The following is a 22,128-nucleotide window of genomic DNA, read 5'->3' on the forward strand; positions in this document are numbered from 1 at the left end:
TATATCCTAAGGAGCAAGAAATGTATATTGGTAGTAGAAGATCAAGAACAACAACTAAGAAGCTACAATAAATATGATGGCAAGGTGATATTAATGATATTAAGGTAGGTTCTCTTGTGGCAACATTGTGTGGCTGAGGATGATGAGATGGGTCATCCATTTTGGATAGCAAAAGTTTTGGAAGTTAAGACTCAAACTTTAATGACCCACAACCAACAATTTTGGTGCAATCACACTCTCTAGTTGCATTTAATGCACAAAACTTCATCAATTCATCACTTTTCTCATATGACTAGAAGGTTCTTTGTCTTTGTGTCATGGTTCTATGGACACCATTTGAAAGATGAGCTTGTGGAATGCTATCATTAGGAAGGAGAAGTTCGACTCTTGACTTGGCCTCTAAAAGCCCTCATCTCTCTTCTATAAAATTTGAAAATAACAATAACATCTAGACCATTCACATTCTCCATTAGTATTATGTACAACTCTCGTATTACTTTAATCCACATCATTCAAACTTCATGGTGTGACATATGATAAGAAATTTTCTCTCATTCTTCTTTTTCTTATTGGTCCAACAACAATACATCCCCGCATCCATTATACACAATCCAAGCATGCAATCCTCTAGATGGACCTATGTCAACAAGCTATATTTTAGTAAGTTTTCTAGACCAAAAATTGAACTTAGTAGAATTGGCTAACGGATTGTATACACATTTGGCAATAGTGCTATCAACTATTCTGGGGGGAATCCATTGACATACTCGTAATTCTTCTCAAATCACCATAATGCAAAGGGGGGATGCCTCTTATGAAAGGTTCCCTAATTTTGTTATGTTGATTTAGGTCCTAGATTGGGAGGATTGGATCCTTTTCCATTCAAATCTCTTTGGAAGTGTATGGTCCTACAAAGGACATTTGTGGATGTTCTCTTCTCTCTACAAAGTTTTGAAGAGGCACATTCATCTAGCATTGGAGGATGACGAATATGCTCCTTTCTACAAGAAAATTGAATCTAGTTATGTCAACTAATGGAAGAAGAGATGCAGTGAGCAATTGGGAAAAGCATGTCGACCCTTGGGTATAAGGCTCAATATATCCCAAGGATTCCATGACTTTACAACTTCCAAAGTTCTAGCTATCTTCCCTCATAAAGTATGAACATGAAGGAAATGTAGGATTGCTTGGCTACATGTAGTTCTAGCCAATCAATGCCACATGGTTTACTTTTATGCATAATGATTGCTTGAACTGAAAGAGCAAAAAATCTTGCAATTAAAAAATGCATCAATGTAAGGAGAATCAATGTAAACATTTGTCATATGATCTACAAACTTGAGAATGAATGTAAGCATTTTTCATATGTTGTAAAAAGTTAGTAAGTCCAAAATGCATAACTTAAGGAAGGTGCAAGAAACTGAGGTTGGGAACAAAAAGCTAACAATGCAGTTAGAGAAGATGATGAGGGACATGGAACAACCATAACAATAGAGGCCTATCAATGAATAAGGGAGAGGAAGCATCTCATTGAATTGAATAATGTTGGAGGGCAATACAAAGGGTTACCAGATACTTCAATTGATTCAATAATCAAATAAAGATGATACACCAAAATAGTTACAAGAATCGGCTTTTTCTATTTCGGTATTTCCAATTTAATGGAAAAAAATATGGGGTATATTACCTAGATCATCAAACCAGTATTAGATGTGGCATCTGTCCCAAATAAAATGCCCAATATCTATAATTGTTTTAGTAGTTAGAGGACAAAACACAGTGGGTCAAGAGATTAATGTTACTCTTGAAGTGCAACAATTATTGAGAAATAGCGAAGTCAGAGCTGTAGCAATGAGTGCTACAAATGGTTTGACGAGGGGCATGGGTGTCACCGATGTGGGGGCTCCCCTTAGTGTCCCCATTGGTGAGATCACTCTTGGCCGAATATTTAATGTTCTTGGTGAAACCGTGGATAACTTAGGACCTATAGAAGACGGTACAGTCTCTTACCTAATTTGCCTCATAGCCTGATAAAGAATCTGATAAGCCAATGGTTTTTTTCCATCCTTCATGGTTTGATCGACTAGCATGTTTACCAATCAATTCCGAGGGCACATGTGTGTTAAAAGTCATAAATTGAAGGATATTCATGATATTGGGATAGATGATGTTATTGGACAACTCCTCATGAAAGACATCATGAGATGAATACTATCTCACTACAAGTACACATCAGTGGCAAATCAAATTGCAAAAGGAAAATTAGCAAATGTAGAGAAAGAGAAAACATGTCAAACAAAAGAAATGTGTGACAAAATTGGCATCATCAATGAGTCTTAGATGAAGATACACAAAAAAATTCAATCTAGATTTACCATCATGTTAGAGGAGAGGAGAAAAGAAAATAATATGCTTGTACTATATCCCTTCTAGGTAAAAAATGCAATAGCCATGATGAATCATAGTGTGGTTGATTTGATTGTTGAGCCCAACTATCTTTGCCACTCATGATGAATCATAATGTGGTTGATTTGATTGTTGAACCCAACTATCTTGCTAGTTGGTTGTAAGTTTTTAAGGAGAAAAGTAAATGTCCTTTGACTTGAACACCAATGTTTATAAGTTGTAAATAGAAATGCTGCCACTTTTCATGCATGTTGGTAAATGTGGAGTCAAGATAAATATTGTGTTGAGACTTAATGAGAGTGGAGTCCTACAAGAGAAAAAGATGGAGAGTGTAAGCTTGACATTGATGAGCAAAACTCTAGACCCATTCATAGATCTAAAGGACCTAAATTATTTCCATGTCTATAGTGGAAATGAAGATTTTTAACTAGTTGCATTTGAGGCTCCTTAGGAAACTCACAAAGTCCTAAACAATTTTTTGAAATCAATGGATATTCACATCATAGTATTGTATAAAAATTGTGGGAAAATTCTTAGTGTGGAAGGTTGTGGGTGGTGTAATGTGGCATGGCATCTTGGAAGTGACTTGAAGTCTCTAAAACATATGTTTGGCATCTCCAACTCAATGAATGTAAAGTTTGCTCATTTATGCTACACATGTTCCTAGAAAAAATGAGTAATAGGGTAAAGACCTAGGACTTGAGGGACATATTTGAAAGTAAAAGATGGGCCAATGGTAAGAGTAGACCCTTCTTAAGGAATTAACTTTTTCAAAGAAAAACATTTCCAATATGCACGTGCAGGAAAAAATATAAATTAAAAAACTATAAAACTTGAAAATTTTTACATGTAAGCAGAAGATGACTTCTTTGAGAAAGAAGTGTAATGCATATGACTTTAAAATACATCCATTAACTTATTATTTTTATAATTATTTTGATTAGTTGGGAATTTTTAACTATTTCATAAATTTAATTCCATTACTTGCATAGCTCCATTATAAATATTTATCTCAACAATTTTGGAAGTTCTTATAAGTGATTGACTTGTAAAAACCCATAATTGTGTGTTTTTGAAATAAAATAACCATGTTGCAAGAAATTTGACAGATACTTTTAATAACTAAAATGGAGCAAAAGGGAAGAAACACCTTTTTTATCTAAATTTTCTAAACAAAAATAGTCAAAATTTGGGAAAAATCAAGAAAAAAGCAAGGATAATGCTATAGGGAAGCTAAAAATAGCAATTAGAATGCTAAAAATGCTCAAAATCAACATGGGCTATAGGCAATGCATAAAATTAGTCACCATGATCTCTTTCTGTGTGTGTGTGTGTGTGTGTGTGTGTGTGTGTGTGTGTGTGTGTGTGTGTGTGTGTGTGTGTGTGTGTGTGTGTGTGTGTGTGTGTGTGTGTGTGTGTGTGTGTGTGTGTGTGCGCGTGCGTGCGTGCGTGCGTGCGTGCGTGCGTGCGTGTGTCTGCGTGTGCACGCGCACGCACGTGTGTGTGCACGCGCACGCACGTGTGTGTGTGTGTGTGTGTGTGTGTGTGTGTGTGTGTGTGTGTGTGTGTGTGTGTGTGTGTGTGTGTGTGTGTGTGTGTGTGTGTGTGTGTGTGTGTGTGTGTGTGTGTGTGTGTGTGTGTGTGTGTGTGTGTGTGTGTGTGTGTGTGTGTGTGTGTGTGTGTGTGTGTGTGTGTGTGTGTGTGTGTGTGTGTGTGTGTGTGTGCACGCGCGCGCATGTGCGTGTGCGTGTGCGTGTGTGCGCGCGCACACGTGCGTGCGTGCGTGCGTGTGTGTGTGTGTGTGTGTGTGTGTGTGACTCACACTCTCTCATTCTCAAATTTCTACTTGATCTACTACAAAAAAGCAACAAAGTTTTGGTCTTCTCTTGATCTCCTATCTTATAAGATCTCTTTGGAGTGGAGATGAGTAATTAAAGAGAATAGAATTTGCTGAGAACTCTAAAAGTTAGTAGCTAACTATGCAAATCCACCAATTGGACAGATTCTAATTTGTTATACTAACTCTAAACTGATCCACGAGCTTACAAACAAGGAAAAATCACCTCTATATAAATAATAGGAAGTCCTCATCCTCATTCCAACCCCGATACCTCATCCTAATTCAAAACTAGCACCTCTTGAAGCTAATTTAATCCTCGTACTATCTCAAGCTAAAGAGAAGGAATTGTGCTTAAATTTGGGATGAATTTATCCATGATTTAGATCAATTTATAGATCTAACCAGAAGCATAATCGCTTTTTCACACATTCCAAAGATAGCATTGAATTAGCTACCCACAACATTATCAAACACTATCTAATAATCCATCAATAACTCTAAGCTACCCAATAAAATTCCAAACTATTTTAGAGGTGAGATAAGTGGTTTTCAATGAGGTTTAGGGAACCCCAAATCAATAATTTGCTTCAACAAATTATTGAGAAAGCATGAAGTTTTCAAATAGCCCATACATAGAGCCACTATAGGACCAATAGCTAGTCTACTAGAGAAAGTGGATTCAAGTGAAGAATTTGCATTCCAAAATGGCCCCTAGGTGGCATGTGAATGTAGTTAAGTCCAAAGTGGCCACATGAGTACAATTGATCAAAAGTTAACAATTTACTTGAATTTTTTTATACATATAATAATTATGATTTGACTACATAAATAACTATACACCTATTAGTGTTAAAATAATTGTTATCTTCAATTGGCCAAATTTTCTTCAAAAAGCGATTAGTCTATTGTGACTAACGATTGGCATTGGATTAGATAATGTAAAAATTACATGGTGCAATGAATAGAATTTAATCAAGAAAGAGATAGTACATATCAAATATGAAAAGAACAAAAACTTCTTAAAATTCCAAATCAATTGATACAAATATGGCTCTATGTACTCGTGCACTTTCATTGTGAAGCTTAGATGGCAATCTAGATAGATGATAGGTAAAGACCTTAAGGCTAGCTAGAAGAACTCTAGTTGAGTGAAAGATAGATAGATTGATGGCGTTAGAGGGTTCTTTCTTTTATAGCTTGGGAAGGTGGTTCAGTTAGCCTGCCCAACCATATTATGAACCTTCCCTAGTCAACTCGGGAATATTCTCTTCACCATTGCATTGGGGCCGTTGTCCCCAAATTCCCATTAGGGGGGTTACTTTTCCCCCTAAGACCTCACAACTAGGGAAACTTTTGTAGCCCCTACATTCCAAAATAAGGGACCCTCATAACTCCCCACACTCAATAACTTGATGCAATGTGCCTCGAGTTGCTACCACCAACTTTTAACTACTCTATCTAATCCAAAGGATAGACCCATAAAGGTCACCTTTTTGCTATTTAATCACATAAATCTCATCTGACACACAAGTCAATGCTAGGCTCACACATCGCTTCTCTTCATAATATGGGGGCCTTACGACTTTGAGAATCATGGATCATTGGTGACACCTTATGAGTGTGGGGGGGTATTGAGCATATCTAACACCTCTACCCTCAATGTTTACCCACCATAGGTGAACTATATCCTTGGCCCAATATAGAGTCTTTGAAAATGAACTTTGGTGAAGATAGATCCTTCATAAGAGCTTTGGTGAAGACATTTGGATAGTAAATAATATCTAATATCCCATCCTTGATCAAATCACACACATAAGGAATCATTGATTACAATGTGTTTGGTACGCACATGAGACACTCGATTTTTGGCAATGGTGATACAACCCTAATTGTCACATTTTAGTATTGTTGGATCTTCATTCTATACTCCTACATGCCATAGGATCCTCCTTAGCCATATTGCTTCATATGCAGCAAAACAAGTTTTGTTGTACTCTACTTCGATGCCACAGTTGATTACTTCTTATTGATCCAAGAGAAGATTCCTAAACCCAAAGAGAAACAATATCTTGAAATTGACTTCTTGGAATCATTGTCACTTACCCAGTCTAAGTTACAGTTTCCCACGAGAGAACTTCTAGAACTGTATGTGATACCATAGTCAAGAGTTCCCTTCAAGTATTTGAGAAGCCGCATCTTGGCTTTCTAATGACTTCCTTGTGATTTTTTTGAGAACCAACTCAAAACGCCAATAATAAAATTGATATTTGGACTATACTTGCAAAAGTAGATGAGATTGCCAACCAACCTCCTATATACCCCCAATGTTTACTAGTGCTTACGTATCCTGAACAGATAACTTCTCATTGACCTCCATATGTGTAGTTGTCTCCTTGCACTCGGTCATGCCAAATGCTTTCAAGATCTCCCATGCATAGTTCTTCTTAGAGATGAAGATTTTTCCACAAACTTATCTCCAAATAATAATGCAGCAAGCCTAAGTCTGTCATTTTAAACTTTATATCTCAGAGCCATTCAAGTCTAATGGATCATATCTTCATAGTCACCTATAATAAGAAGGTAGTCCACATATAAGACAATCACTACAAACGTTTTACCGTCCCTATAAACATATAAGTTACTATGAGGTACATGTATTGAAGTTTAAGCTTTAAAAAACTTATCTATTAGTTGATATTATGCTCTAGGGGCTTATTTCAACCCATATTAAGCCTTTTTTAGCTTACATACCTTGTTCTTAGAATGGAGAGCCTCAACGCCTAGTGGCAACCTACACCTCCTCCTTGATATCACCATTCAAGAATGCTAATTTAACATCCATTTGGTAAATTGACCATTGGAATGAATGATCTTGAAAATCAAACCACAAGTGTGACTAGTCTAACTTTGTACTTTTCTAAGCTTCCATTAGCCTTGTACTTTACCTTCCAACCCACTTGGTGTCAATAATATTCCTCTTTTTTGTCTAATCCACAAGCTCCTATGTATCTTCATTATACTATTCATACTTAGCTTGCATAGTTGCTCTCCACGTTGGATTCGTAAGTGCTTCTTCAAGTTTGTTGACTTCTTTACTTCTTTCATAATCTCAGCCCCATCATGGCCATATTGACTATGCAAGTAGAAGCCTTTCATTGCTCTATTCTCTAAGACCTCCTTGGTCCATCTGCCCTTTCCTCAATAGTTGTAGGCATAGGACTATTGTGATCATAGATCTGCTTCACCCATCATAGCAATGGTTTTTTAGGTGGCATGATTATAGGCTTGTGAACTTTCTCCTCATCATCCAAAGATGATGATTCCTCCTCCTTAAGGATAGGGATGGCTCTTGGGATAGGTTCATAGTGGACTACTTCTTCAATTGATAATAAAGTGGAAGAAAATGTCATTTTCTCCTCCATTGTATGCAAATTCTCCTTGAACACCACATCATGGCTCACTACAATCTTCTTTGCCTCTTGGTCATACACTTGGTAAGCTTTTGGCTCATCACTCTAATCCAAGAAGATACATTTGATGCTTTTTGGTTTTAACTTGTGCCTCTTATCATTTGAAACATGTATGCAGATGACATTTACAACCAAAAGTTTTGAAGTTTGAGTCTAAAGTGGATAGATACTCCTTTTATCTTTAAGTCACTTTACACACATAATTTTACTTTATTTCATGCATACATAAGATATGAGTATAACATGTGGGATATTTATTAACACTCTCCCTCAAGATCAAAATGAGCTTGTAGACATAATGCTCTAAGTACACTCCTAAAATACTCAAACTTATTTTTACCTAACGCCTTGGTAAACATGTATGCCACTTGATTACTTCATTTGACATCTAGTAAGTCTATCTCTCCAATCATGACTTTCTCTCTAACAAAGTGATAGTGCACTTCAATGTATTTTAATCTTGAATGATACACTAGATTCTTTGCAAGCATACTGCTATTGATAATATATGATAACTCCATCATTCGTCTTGATCCCAATGTCGTCACATAGAAGCAATCTTGACCATGTTTGCTCTATAAGTTGCCAATGCTACTTCTATACTCTAATTCTATGCTTGATAATGCTACTCTAGGTTTTTTCTTGTTGTTCCAACTCACCATGGTTCAACTGCATAAAAAATAATACCCATGATTAGATCTTTTATCCATAATACTCCTTACCTAATTTACATTTATATATCTCAACAAAGTAGCCTTGATTCATTTCTTATAGAACAAGCAATATTTCACCTTCTTCTTTACATATCTCAACAATCTTTTTATTGCATCTAAGGGTGATCTACATGGCTTTTGCATAAATTGGATCATCACTCCAACTTCATAATTCAAGCTCGGTCTTGTTATGGTCAAGTAGATCAAACTTCCAACCATCCTTCTCAACATATCATCAACCATCTTTAGATTTTGATCCAAATATGTATCAACTAGCTTACATGTAGTCATTCCATACTTTTCCAACATCTCCAAAGAGTATTTACTTTGCACCAACCAAATTCCATATGGTGCATGTATCACTTCAATCCCAAAGAAGTATCTCAATAGTCCAAGGTCCTTAATGTCAAGCTCCTTGCATAAACTATGCTTTACTTCCACAAGTTATTTCTCACAAGTGTCGTCATGATGATAACATCAACATACATGACCATGACCACCATACCATCATCAAAATGTCTAACATAAAGAGAGTAACCAGCCATGCTCTTTTGAAAACCCATGTTGCACAAAAACATAGTCATCCTCTCACTATGCTCTAGGTGCTTACTTCAACCCATACAATGCCTTCTTTAACCTACATACATAATCCAAAACTTTGGATATACATATCCTTTTGGATGGTCCATGTACAACTCACCTTCCAAAGAACCATTCAAGAAAGCATATTTGATATCCATCTAACATAAGTTTCAACCATAAATGAAAGCCAAAGAAATAACTATTTCGAGTGTGATCATTTTTGCAATTAGACTGAATGTTTCCTCATAGTCCAGTCCATAAGTTTGAGCATACCATTTTGCAACCAATGTTTCTTTACACCTTTTAAGTAAGCAATTCAACTTGCATTTCACCTTATAGATTCTTTGTTTTAGCCAAAGAATTTCTTCCCATAAGGTAGCTCAACCAAATCCCATATCTTATTCCTCTCTAAAGCATCTATATCCATTGACTTTTTCCAATCTTTGCTCTTGAATGTCTCATTGTTATGGTCTCTCAAGACCACAACAGAAACACAAACAACACCATTCTACCTAGAACAACACTATTACTGTAGATGACTTCCTGAATTGATTTATAGACATATTGAACATTTAATTATTAGGATTGATGTACAACCATTAAATTCACATTATAATCATTCTCTGAACACTGTTCTCTTGAAAAATACTGATTAGATTACTATCATCAGAGTCATTCCCAAATAAATAACTTGACACATATAACATTAGTTTTTAGGAGACAAAGATAGATTGGTGGAATCAGACATAAGTGACCTTGTTTAGATGCTATTCTGAAGGTTAGAATATAAAAACTTAGCCATATTGGCTACTTATTGTCTTTTAGGACCTGAATTTCCATCCACTTCGTACAATAGTTAGTGTAGACTAAAATATACCAATTATTTGTCATTTTAGCATTTTGCTTAATTGGTTGACAAAATCAATTCCCACTTTTAAAATGGCTCAAGTGGTAATACTGGATGATCCTTCATCCTATCCATATCAAGAGGTTGAACTTCATTGTAAGCACTCTTTAGCATATTGATGGCCATCCTCCTTTGACATAGTAGGCCACCACAAACCAGCATGCAAAATTTTCATGCATGTAATCTCTCCAAAAAATTTACCACTTGGGTCTCATGAAGAACTGATGGCTGTTCATATTTGGGTACACCTCATTAGTACATTATCAACTCCTCTTTTGTATAGTGTGTTCATAATCACCTGAAATGCTAGACTCTTCAATGCCAACCTCCTTCTTTGATCCACTATAAGGTGTGCATGCATAACTTCTTCTTGTAAGAAATGTAACTAGTCATAATATGAATTTGGGTCTATTACGTAGACTTTGAAGAGTTCAGCATCATGTAACTGGTCAGGAACTCCTATTTCTACATCATCACTCTCAAATCTACTTAGATAGTCAACAATTGCATGGTCTTTCTCTAGAGTATGAATGACCTTGTAATCAAACTCTTGTAATAGCAACATCCATTTGGCCAATTTGATTATTAACTAGGGTTTATTAATTAGGAATAAGAGTCCTTGATGATCCACATGGAATATCACCTAATTACCCAACAAATAATGCCTAAATTTTGCACAAAATAAATCATTCCAAGTGCTTCTCTTTTGGTTACTAATAATTCTTTTCAGCAGCACTCAATCTTCTACTTGCATATGTTGAGAGTATAAGCATATGAAACCCTCCTCATGTAGGAGTGGATAAGGGCAGGCAGGTGTGAATAGTCCTGAGGGGAAGGGGAGACCCTAACCCTAGCCAGCTAGGGCTATATAAAAAGCCCATGGGTCTACATCAATTGATGAGTGAGAGTGACCCAAGTTGTACTTTCATGAGCAACTAAATAAGCAAGACTTGTTCTTGTACTTGTGAGCTCTTCTCTCCCGCTTGTGCACACTTCAATCCTTTCTTCCACTCTAATTTTCCACATGGTATCAGAGCCAACTCTAATCCAATAATGTTCCTTCAGCCATATCCTAACCTAAGTGCACAAGAAGTTCTTTTGCCTTCTCAGTTACCTGCTTTTCCACCATAGCCAGCCTGACCCCCTAACCTTGGAGGAGTTGGTGTGTGCAAAGGAGGCAGTATTAGCTTCTGATTTCTTCTGGAGACTTCATTCTCAGCTCAAGGCACTCCAGCGCGGTGCATCTCTCACTAATATTGGGCAACATGGAGTGCAGCATTGCAACAGACGCAGAAATCGGCATAGATATGCAGGCGACATGTCCCAAAGCTCGGTGTGACATGTAGACGATGCAATCCTCCCAACTACCATGGGGCTTTATTAGCCCCCCTAGTGGGCCATCTCCACCTAAGAGGGCTTGCACTAATTCCACCTCTGCTAATTGATGTGAGCTCACCCTACCTGTGGGTTTCTGGCAGCCATAGCCAAGAAGCTTCAAGCTTCCTATTTTCCTTTTTTTTTTCAATCTGGAATCATTAATAGTGATTTTAATCACTGAAGCACATGTTATAAAGTGCATTCCTGATTTCTGAACACCTTCAATCCTGCTCTCAACACCGAAAATCAATCAAGTATCTCACTAAGCCTGACAATGTAAATACCTAATCATCTCAATCTTGAGATGAGTGCTTCTAAGCACTGAAAAGGCATTTAGTGACATTAGTATTCCTGACTTATGTCGAAACATGAATATTGATGTGATTGAAATCTCCTCGGACTCTTCACCAAGTGTCAAAGTCATTAATCGACCTTGATCAACCAAATGTTCGTACACTAAACCATAAGGTGGGGAGGAGCCAGAAGTCAAGTTCACCTCATTGAAACCTAGGAAAACATTAAAACTTAAATCAAGGGTTGTTCGAATGACAGGGCTGCCAAAATCTTACCTTGAGATATTACATATGTATGATTTCCAACCTTTTTCATCCTTACAGCTACAAAGTTGGTTATCATTTGTAGGGCTATCAATTCTGTTATTTGGTTTCGTCCTTGGCCACCTGTAAAGGACTAGACACTACCATTGCCTAAGGTAATAGGTAAGACCTTCCTATAATGGCCATGGCCTATGCAGGTGTAAGGCCTCAAATCCGCAAGTTTAATGGAAAAGATTTCCATCCTTGGAAAGTCCTAGTAAAATATAAAATGATGGAACGATGCTATTGGCCCTTCATAAAAGGGACCAAAGTTATTAACCCATCAAATTCCCTTGATGTAGAAGACAATGAAAGAGCTCAGGCCATCATCATGCTTCATTTGGATGAATCTTTAATTTATCATATTGGCCAACTCTCCATTGCCAAGGAGAAGTGGGATGAGCTTGAAAGGCTCTATGGTGCTACATGGAAGAACTCCAACATTTTTCTAAAGATTGAGTTTTTTATCTTGGAGTATAAACAGGGAGAAGATCTAAGCAAGTTATTTCACATATGAAGGGGCTCATGGTACAGCTGACCTCCATTCAAGCATCAATTCATGATGAAGATGACATTGCCATCCTTCTGAAGTCTGTAAAGAAGGTCTTTCCAACCCTCATTACTACCCTTACTAATATACCGAATCCAACTTTGGCAAGTACCATCCAGACATGCCTGGATGAAGACAAGAGGAACCATAACGAAGGCACTTCAACATTTACTTCCTGTGAGCAAGTGTTAGTCCATACAGCTTCTATAAAGTGCTCCTTCTATCATAAAAAAGGGCATATTGTAAGTAATTGCTAGAAGAAGTATCCCAAAAAAATGAAGTGCAATAAATGCAAAAAGACTAGGCATATCACTAGTAAGTATCCCAATGTTCCAAAAGTACCTAAGGAATTGAAGGCCAATTTTGCCTCCCAATCCAACTCTTCTGAGTCCTGTATTCCTCTGCCTATAGCCATCCTTGTAAGCATGTTCTATAAAGGCATCCTAATTTGGGTTAAGGGGGTGACCCAAGTTGTACTTTCGTGAGCAACTGAATAAGTAAGACTTGTTCTTGTACTTGTGAGCTCTTCTCTCCCTCTTGTGCACACTTCAATCCTTGCTTCCACTTTGATTTTCCATAGCATAGCAGATTGGTCTATACCATCCAGATACCTTATTATGCATAAGTACAGTTTCCACAACTAGATCAGAAGCATCCATAAATACGTGGAAGGGTAAGTCCCATGTGGGAGGCTATAGTATTGGAGCTATCACCAACATTTTCTTGAGGATATTGAAAATAATCTCTTGATCTTTCCTCCAAATATATTGCATTCCTTTCTTGATTAGAGTGGTAAGAGGAGAAAAATATGTGATAGGTACCTTAAGTACCTATTGTGCCACTTCACTTGGCCCATGAACCTCATAACTTCATGCACATTAGCTGGAGCCTAGGCCTTTTGGGCTACTACTATCTTTCTTGGATCTATACTTATGCCTTCTTTAGAGCCAAAATGTGGCCTAATAGCACACCCCTCTTTGTTACAAAAAATGACTTGAAAGGGTTTAAGGACATGCTGAATCTTCTGCATCTCTCAAAACATAACCTAAGGTCTTTCAAGTTCTCTCTCATGTCGTCAAAGACACAAAAATCATCAATAAATACCCTCATGAAAGTTTTTAGGTATGGCTCAAAAGTCTTGTGGGAAGCTCCTTGGAAGTTAAGAGGTCCATTCTTCAATCCATAGTTCATGACTGTGCTAACATATGCTCTCCACTCTGTGATGAAGGATGTCTTATCCATATCTTCTCGATGCATCTTGATTTCATTGTAACCTAAAAAGCCATCTAGAAAACTATATATTTTGTGGCCTACCACATCATCAAGGAGAGAGAGTCGATAAAAGGAATCGGGAAGGGGTCGATAATGGTAGCTGCATTCAATTTTCTATAATCCACACAAACTCTGATATTCCCGTTCTTCTTGGGCACCCCCACTATAGGGGGATAACCATGTGACTTCATTAACTAGTTTGATCAACCTAACCCTCAAGAGTTTGTCAAGTTCTTCCTTGACCTGCTTAGCATAGTTTGGACTCATTCTATACCTCTTTTGAATGATTGGTTTAGGATATTTCTTTAAGTTATTCAGTGCTGGATCAACCCTTCATATCCATATAATTCCAAGCAAAAATATCCTGAGACTCTTTACACAACTTGACAAGATCTTGCTTGAAGTTTTCTTCTACAAAGATATTGACCTTGATGGATTTAGCCTCTCCTTCCACATTAAGGTTAATTTCTTGAAATACCCTTGTAGTTCTTCTCATTGTATGCTCATATCTCACCTCAGCTTGAATGGTAGCTTTTTTTCCTTCTGCATCCAGTACATTAGAGCTCTCCCTATAGTAGTCCACATCAGTTTCCTAATTTTTAGGTATCCCTTCTAAGCAACTTCAAGATGACTAATTCTTGGGTCTTGAACTATTTATACTCCTCATCCCTTCACCTCTCTTGAAATTTAAACTACTTTTGACCTTTAGGATGTTGTATTTATTGATTTTGGACTCTGTAAGAGTTGAATATTTTGGTGTTCCAGAACTTCATTTCCTGCACCTCTAGGATGATCCTGTCATTCCTAAATAATATAATCAACATCAATTTCAAAGATTGAAACCACATAAGGATTTTCTTGAAGGAATAATTCCTCCTCCTCATCTTCCACTTCATCTACAAGGTTGATAGTTTGAGCCACCAAAGGTATGGATGCACTCTTCAGGATTACCTTATTGACTATTGATAACATGATCTCTTTGAGTCCCAAGAATCCCCAATCTCTGACATCTTGAGCACCACAAAACTTACTCTAACCAACCACCTTTATTTGCTAGTTTGTAAGGATACCTAATGGATGTAAACTCCTTTGGTTTGCCATACTAACCAAGAATGGGGTTGGTATCAATTCCTCCTACTTGCTTGCCAAATATGTTTGTTCAAGAAGTATATTAACTCCTAAACCCCCATCAAGAAGAAAATTATAATGCTTCTTTTCTACATACTCAACTTGAATAGTTGTCCATTTGTGTGGGTATTACTACCTAACATTCAGGACCTGCCTATTCCTGAAATGATTTGCCTTCAAGAACTTCCTATTGTTTGTGTTGGATCTTCAGTAGCAACTTATCTTTGAACCCAGGATTTAAATCTAAGATTTTTCCCAAGGTTATCTGTAAAGAGAATTTTGCTAGTGCCTAGAATAGCTCTTTTGAGCCTCCTTCCTAAAACTTTCCTAAAGTCTTATCTTCAGGATATTGATCCTGCTAATTAGGATTTAGGGTACCTTGTCTCTCCTGATCATCAAACTCCTTAAGTACTACTTTTCTTGCCATTTTTTGTAGCTTCTTAACTTGTTTAGTTGCCTTTTTCCTAGTTTTCTCCTTGTCTTGCCAATCAAGTTTCAAACCAACTTGACTTCTTGTAACCACTAGTACCATAGCTTTTTCAAGACAATCCTCCGCTTCAATACAGTTAGAACAATCACAATGAACATGCATACTTATAGCATTAGTGTTACCTGACACCTCCTCTACCCTTCCTTGATCTTGCTTTTGATTAATACTCTTGTGACCAACAACTTGTGACCAACAGTCTCTCTGCCTCTTCAGGAGAGTGCCTTTACCCATCTTGTTCAGGTTGTTCTATCAGGACTACTACTATTAGGGAAGGTGGATCCTGTTGATGAGGTGCTACTATAGGTCTTCCATCATTGAATCAATCCTTGCTACTGCCATTCCTCTCTCAGTTCTATGCCTTGCCCAAAGTTCACAGTTTGGTCCTACAAAATGTCATTGACCTGCATAGTAATGGCATGCTCCTATTTGAGTAGTTTGTTGTTGTGCTTGAAATTTTCCCATGGCTATCTTGTTGGCATTCTTCTAGGTCCCCTAAAGGGTCTCTAAGGCATTGTGTTAGTAATTACTTGATTAACTACAATTGTTTGCAAAACTCTTGGCCTAGGCTACATTATTGGCACATGTTAGGCCATATTGACATTAAGAGTGTACCAACAAGTTCTAGTTTCATGACCATTCCTCTGGCATATTTCACAGTACTTGTCCTTCCTCTTAGTTTCAGAAAGTTCCAAGTCTTTTAGCTTCTACTTTATCTTCTTATCCAATTTACTGTCCTCAATCTTCTTCTTGATTTTCTCCTTTATCTTCTTCTTCTTGCTCTTAGATGAACCTAATTTCTTCTTCTTCTTCATGAGCTTCTTCTCTTGCTGGACTCTTCATCCGAATCATTGAATACATCTTTATGGATCTTGGATACCAAGCCTACTCTCCACCATTACAACAGCCCTAATCATAGTATTCAATGTATCATTTTGAAAAATCTCCACATTAGCAATTGGATTCTTGATTTCACACCTCAGACCCTTGATGAAATAAGTAATCCGCATCTCTATTGATGGTGCATTTGCAGTATCCAACCTGTTAAGTAGATTCTTAAACTTCTAAGCATACTCTTCAACCAACATATTTTATTATTTAATCTTCTGATTCTTTCTCAAGGTGTCTCTAGGAGTTTTATCCTTCGTGAACCTACCTAAAAATACAGTCTTTAATTCATCATATGTATTAAATGCTACCATGCCATAACTGCTAAACCAATCCATGGCTTTCCCATGTAAAGTTGTTGCAAATTGCTACTTCTTAGCTTGATCTCCATACATCTAATTGAACCCACTTGATGTCCACCATGTCTCTAAGCCACATGGCAATCAAGATCTTCCTTCTTTTTTCCTAAAAACTTAGAAGCTCTCACCTTTGGGTTGACAAGTTGATTTGGATTCATTATGTTTTGCTTTTTGGGCTTCCTCTAAGGTGGTAAGGGGTTAAAGTTCAGAGATTCCTTTGATGGAATTCTTGCACTCTATAATAGGAATGTCCTCCCTAGTACTATATGGTGCAACCTTTCAAGTGCCTGTCTAGGAGGAATGTCTTGATCTTTAGGAGGCGTTATTACTTCCTCATCATTTGAAAAACTTGGCATGCTTGAAGGAGTTGGAGGAGATTCTGTAAAGGTAGCATAAGAATGGTATACTCTTGAGGTACCTACAGAGGTACCACATCTTGATAATTCTACTCAGCATCTGTGAACTATTCTTATCTAGCGTGCCTAATCCTCATGCTTCTTCTCTATCATTTAGCCCTGCAGCCTGCTATTGTCTTACAAGTGCTTGCCCTAATTCCTAGGATCTATTCCTTGTGAAAATAGGGTTTGACAAATATGGGTATTTTTTTTATATATATGCTACCTATGAAAGGCAGCTTGCACATCTTCAATGCCATTACTTTCATGCACTCCTGCAACCACTTCCTATAACAATTATGTCCAGGCCTGGTACCTAAATCATGAGAATTGTGCTCATGAAAGTGGTAGGATCACCAAAGTGTTATTCAAGACCATAATGAAAACACAGAAAATACCATTCTCCCTGAAACAACACTATTATTGCAAATGACTTCTTGAATCAATTTATAGACATATTGAACATTTAAGTGAACATTTAAGTTTTAGGATTAATGTACAATCATTAAATACACATTATAATCATTCTCAAAATACTATTCTCCTAAAAAATATCAATCATTACTATCATCACAACCGTTCTTGAATAAATAACTTGACACAAATAGCATTAGTTTTTAGGAGACAAATATAGACTGGTAGAATCAGACATAAGCGACCTTGTTTAGATGCTATCTTGAAAGTTTTCTCATTTCCATGACCAAATTATTTGAAAAGATACAATTGATCATGCTCAGGATATAGGCACCATCCTTTCAACTAAAACCACATGACATCCAAGGTCACTTTACATATGTTGATCCCATGAGCCTACATGCATACAAGTACTAAAGTAGAAAGTACTAAGGTAAATGATGAAATTCGAGTCCTAACACTCATTAAAGTATGTAGACTTTGATGCGATACACAAGAGACTTTATATGCATAATGCATTTTCATGTATCCGTTGTAAGCCAATCTATCAATTGAATGCCTTACTTTTTCTAGTCTTCTTAACTGAGGTACATGAGTAGGTAGTGTCTTAACCATTCTTGCATGCAATAATGCATACTTTCTTGCACTTTTTATATATAGATTTTTAACATGAGGTATCCCAAACTCATTATCCAATGACTCATCTTTAGAACTTTCACAAATTTCCTTTTTTATTTTGTAACTTCAATCTTTTTTCGTGTTTCTCAATATACCACTCCATGGGCTAACACTTCTACTACTTTTTGCATTGTGTTCTGGCTCAAATATATTCTCAATATGCTCATTTTTCATGAATTTTGTTTGTTGTTTGCAATTTTCTTCACATAGACATCCTCGTCACTATTATCATATATATCCATGTCAATTGTAGCCTTAAGCTTGTATCACGACTCATACTCACAAAATCTCACATCCCTGATTATGTAAACCTCTCTAATGATAGGCAACTATATCCTTTTTTTTTAATTAGGATGACCAAGAAAGATATGCTTTACCACCTTTGGTTATATCTTTCTTCTCAAATAATCAAGAATATGCACATAACAAACACAACCAAATAGCCTAAAGTAAGCAATTGTACATTTCCTCCCACTTGCATAGGGTAACATATGATGCATAAGTAACTTGGCTACCATAGCAAAGGCACAAGTCTATAGTGCCCTTAAGGTATCTCATGATACCCTTTACATCAATCCAATGTTAGCTACTAGGTGTTGCAATATAATGGGCCATAACTCCCACCTCAAATGCTATGCCAAGTCTATTGGATATCATAGTATACATCAAACTACCCATGACCATAAGAGAGAAAATCTCATTAAAGTCAACTCTTTGATTCTATTTAAAACCCTTTGCAACCAAACGGTAGTTATATGCTATCTTAGGGTGACTAGGGATGATGTTTAGCTTATATATCCAGTTGCATGGCAATGCATGTTTTTCACTAGGAAAGGAAACTAAATTCCATGTATGGTTTTTCTATGATCAGTCAAACTCAAACTGCATAGCCATGTCCTAAGAAGAATGGTCAACTTTGCGCATATCCTCCTCACATAAGTAAGGGGCTCAACAAAGTTTGTCATGTTGAGAAATATGCAATCACACTCCTATGATAGCGTCTTTGTATGGAGCAGTAAGGCAAGGAACATGCAATAGCCTAAAAGAGTTGTTTTGTATTCCTTAGGCATAGTGAGAAAAAGTGGTACCATCCTGCAACTATAAAAGAATATACTTGACAATCATTTGATGAGAATGCTATTATACTTTGTACTTTCATTATTGTCCATGTCCACTCAAGATTGTGTTTATGAATCCAAGATAATCTATCTTGGAACCTAATTCACTTGAGTACTACTCTAAGTCAACATGCTTCTTGTCCATGAATTCCAACCACCATAGCTAAACCTTGCTCAAGGATCCATGTTTTTCAACATGTCACTGTGACATAATCCATAGAGGACCTATAACGATCGAGAGGATGTAAGCTAGAGTGTCATAGAGGACTTATAACGATTGGGAGGATGCAAGCTAGAGTGTCATAAAATCGGTTGTGGAGCTGATACCTCCTATTTTGTCTATCTAACATCAATATGATCCTTGCACAACATGCAAATCCTAGGTCACTCAAGCATCAACAACAATTGTAGACTATCCTTGCAAGGGTTGGCTATATGGTAACATGAAGTTCCTTCTAAAAGATCTCCCCTTCACAATTCAATCACCTATTCAAGTTCCTATGCATTTTATCCTCATGAAACACAACATCATGGTTGTGAATAAATTCCCTAGCCTACCGATCCCAAAGATGATAGCCCATCTCACCTGCATCACCATATCTAAGAAAGATGCATTTCATAGACTTTAGATCCAACTTGTTGTGTCAATCATTGGAAATATGGAAAAATGTCTCACATCCAAAGACTCTCAAGTGTGCATATGAAGGAGGTTTACTAGACCATACCTTCTCAACAACTCTACCACTAAGAGTAGCGCATGGGGATCTATTAATCAAATGAATTGCTGTACTACAACTACCTCAATCCAAAATGTACGAGGTAAGCTAACATGACTAAGCATATTGTGAACCTTCTCTTGAATGGTCCTATTCATGCACTTTGTAACATCATAGACCTACTCAAAAGCACGTGAGATATATTCACCTCCATAATCTAATCTTAGGTATTTCAATTTATGCCTAGAATAGTTCTCAACCAAAGCAAAAAATCATTGAAAAGTAGCTAAAACCTTTGATTACTACTTTATGGGATAGGCCTAGATTTTATGTGAAAAATCAATAATAACCTTGATAAAATACCTAGCACCACCTAACAATTGATAGGGCATGGCACCACAAACATCAGAATGAATAAGAGCCAATGTCTCACCCATGCATGCAAAGTCAGAATTCTTATGGTGATTATGTGTCTACCTACCATATATACAATAATCACAAGAATCAAAACAATAATATTCTAGGAGTGGGAGATACTATAAATGATCAAAACTTTCATTCCTTTAAATGACATGTACCCAAGCCAACGATGTCATAGAGATACATGACGAGATCAGTGACAACCAATACATGATCACCAATAGATGTCGAAACAAGAAAATGATAAAGACTTCTAACCTTGGAATCTTTACAAAAAATGAGGTTGCCACAAGTAATCTTCCAAGCAAAATCACCAAAAGAGACATGATGACCATCATCATCCAACTATCCAACAATGATAGGGCTTTTTGCCAAAGTCTGGATATGATGTATATCATGTAAAACTAGAGAAGTACATGTAGGAAACTAAAAACAAATATAATCCCCAACCATCGCTTAGTGGGTCTTTAAAGTACTTTTGGGACTTTGCCGCCTTAAATCATACCGATTGTAGCTGCCGCCTTCAACAAAGTCTATTTTTCCCCTGAAATTCTGCTTTTTTTGTTATTTTTAAGCACTTCTTGATGCTAAAAATCATCTGTCAACACGCCTGGTTTAGAATTGAGCAAGGGAAAATTTATTTGGATGGAGTATGCTAGTGTACACAATTGATGGTACAACTGTGCATCCCACCCTATGTCAGCATACAATGTGAGAAGGAAGGCCAGGGAGCCTTGTCATGCAGTGTACAGAACAGGGTGACGTGGCCTGTGATGGTGGCAGAGACCCATCCCGTGGGTGCATAGGTGAAAGGAGAGAAGGATCGAAGCTTGCACTCGAGAGCTATGGCGGGAGAGCAAGAGCAAGAAAGAGAGAGACAAGAAATGGGAACTCCAACAATCACAATGTGTGACCGGGCCTTCCTTTATTCAAACTGTCACTAAAAGAATAAAGAATAAAGTGACGATGATAGGTGCCCGCCACTTGCAGTGTGCAATGGTGGTGACTGTCAATGTAGTAATACACGGGCGGCTAGGCGAAGGCACCTTTACCCCCAACAACCTCCCACTTAAAGGCAAATCTGCCCTAGTGAGGAGTGAAAAGAAAAAAGAAAAAGACAGTATAACATGTACACATCTACAACAGGATGAGGAAAGACGTCATCTCATTCCACGCCCATCAACCTCCTGAGGAAGGCAAAGCGCTCTGTAGAGAGGATTTTTGTGAGCAGATCTGCAAGATTCTGGTCAGTCGAGATCTTGACAAGGTCAACAGACTTGTCCTCAACAACCCCATGTATGAAGTGATACCTCACCTCAATGTGTTTCGTCTTCGCATGGAAGACCAGATTCTTGCCTAACTGAATAGCACTCATAGAATCCGAATGCAGTGTAGGGATAGCATCAATACCAAGGTCAGCGACCAAACGACCCAACCAAATAGCCTCCTTGCAAGCCTCAGTGGTTGCAATATACTCGGCCTCTGTAGTAGAAAGAGCCGTGCATTTTTGCACCCTGAACATCCAAGAAACAACACCTCCAGCATAGGTGAATGGACTTCCTACTATCTGCATGTCCTGCATAATCAGAGTCAGTGTACCCCACAACTCCTGTATCCTGGCTGCCATAGCATATGCACATATCTGCAGTGCCCTTCAGGTACCTCATGATACCCTTCACGGCATCCCAATGCTTTTTGCCAGGCGTAGCCATATAGCATGCCACAACACCAACTGCAAAGGCAATATCTGGACGAGTGGCAATCATGGCATACATAAGACTGCCCATTACAAATGCATAGGGAATCTTGGCC

This window comes from Lygodium microphyllum, chromosome 8, assembly GCF_053477565.2.
Source record: "Lygodium microphyllum isolate KBCC chromosome 8, Lygodium_microphyllum_v1.1.10, whole genome shotgun sequence".
Classification (NCBI taxonomy): domain Eukaryota; kingdom Viridiplantae; phylum Streptophyta; class Polypodiopsida; order Schizaeales; family Lygodiaceae; genus Lygodium; species Lygodium microphyllum.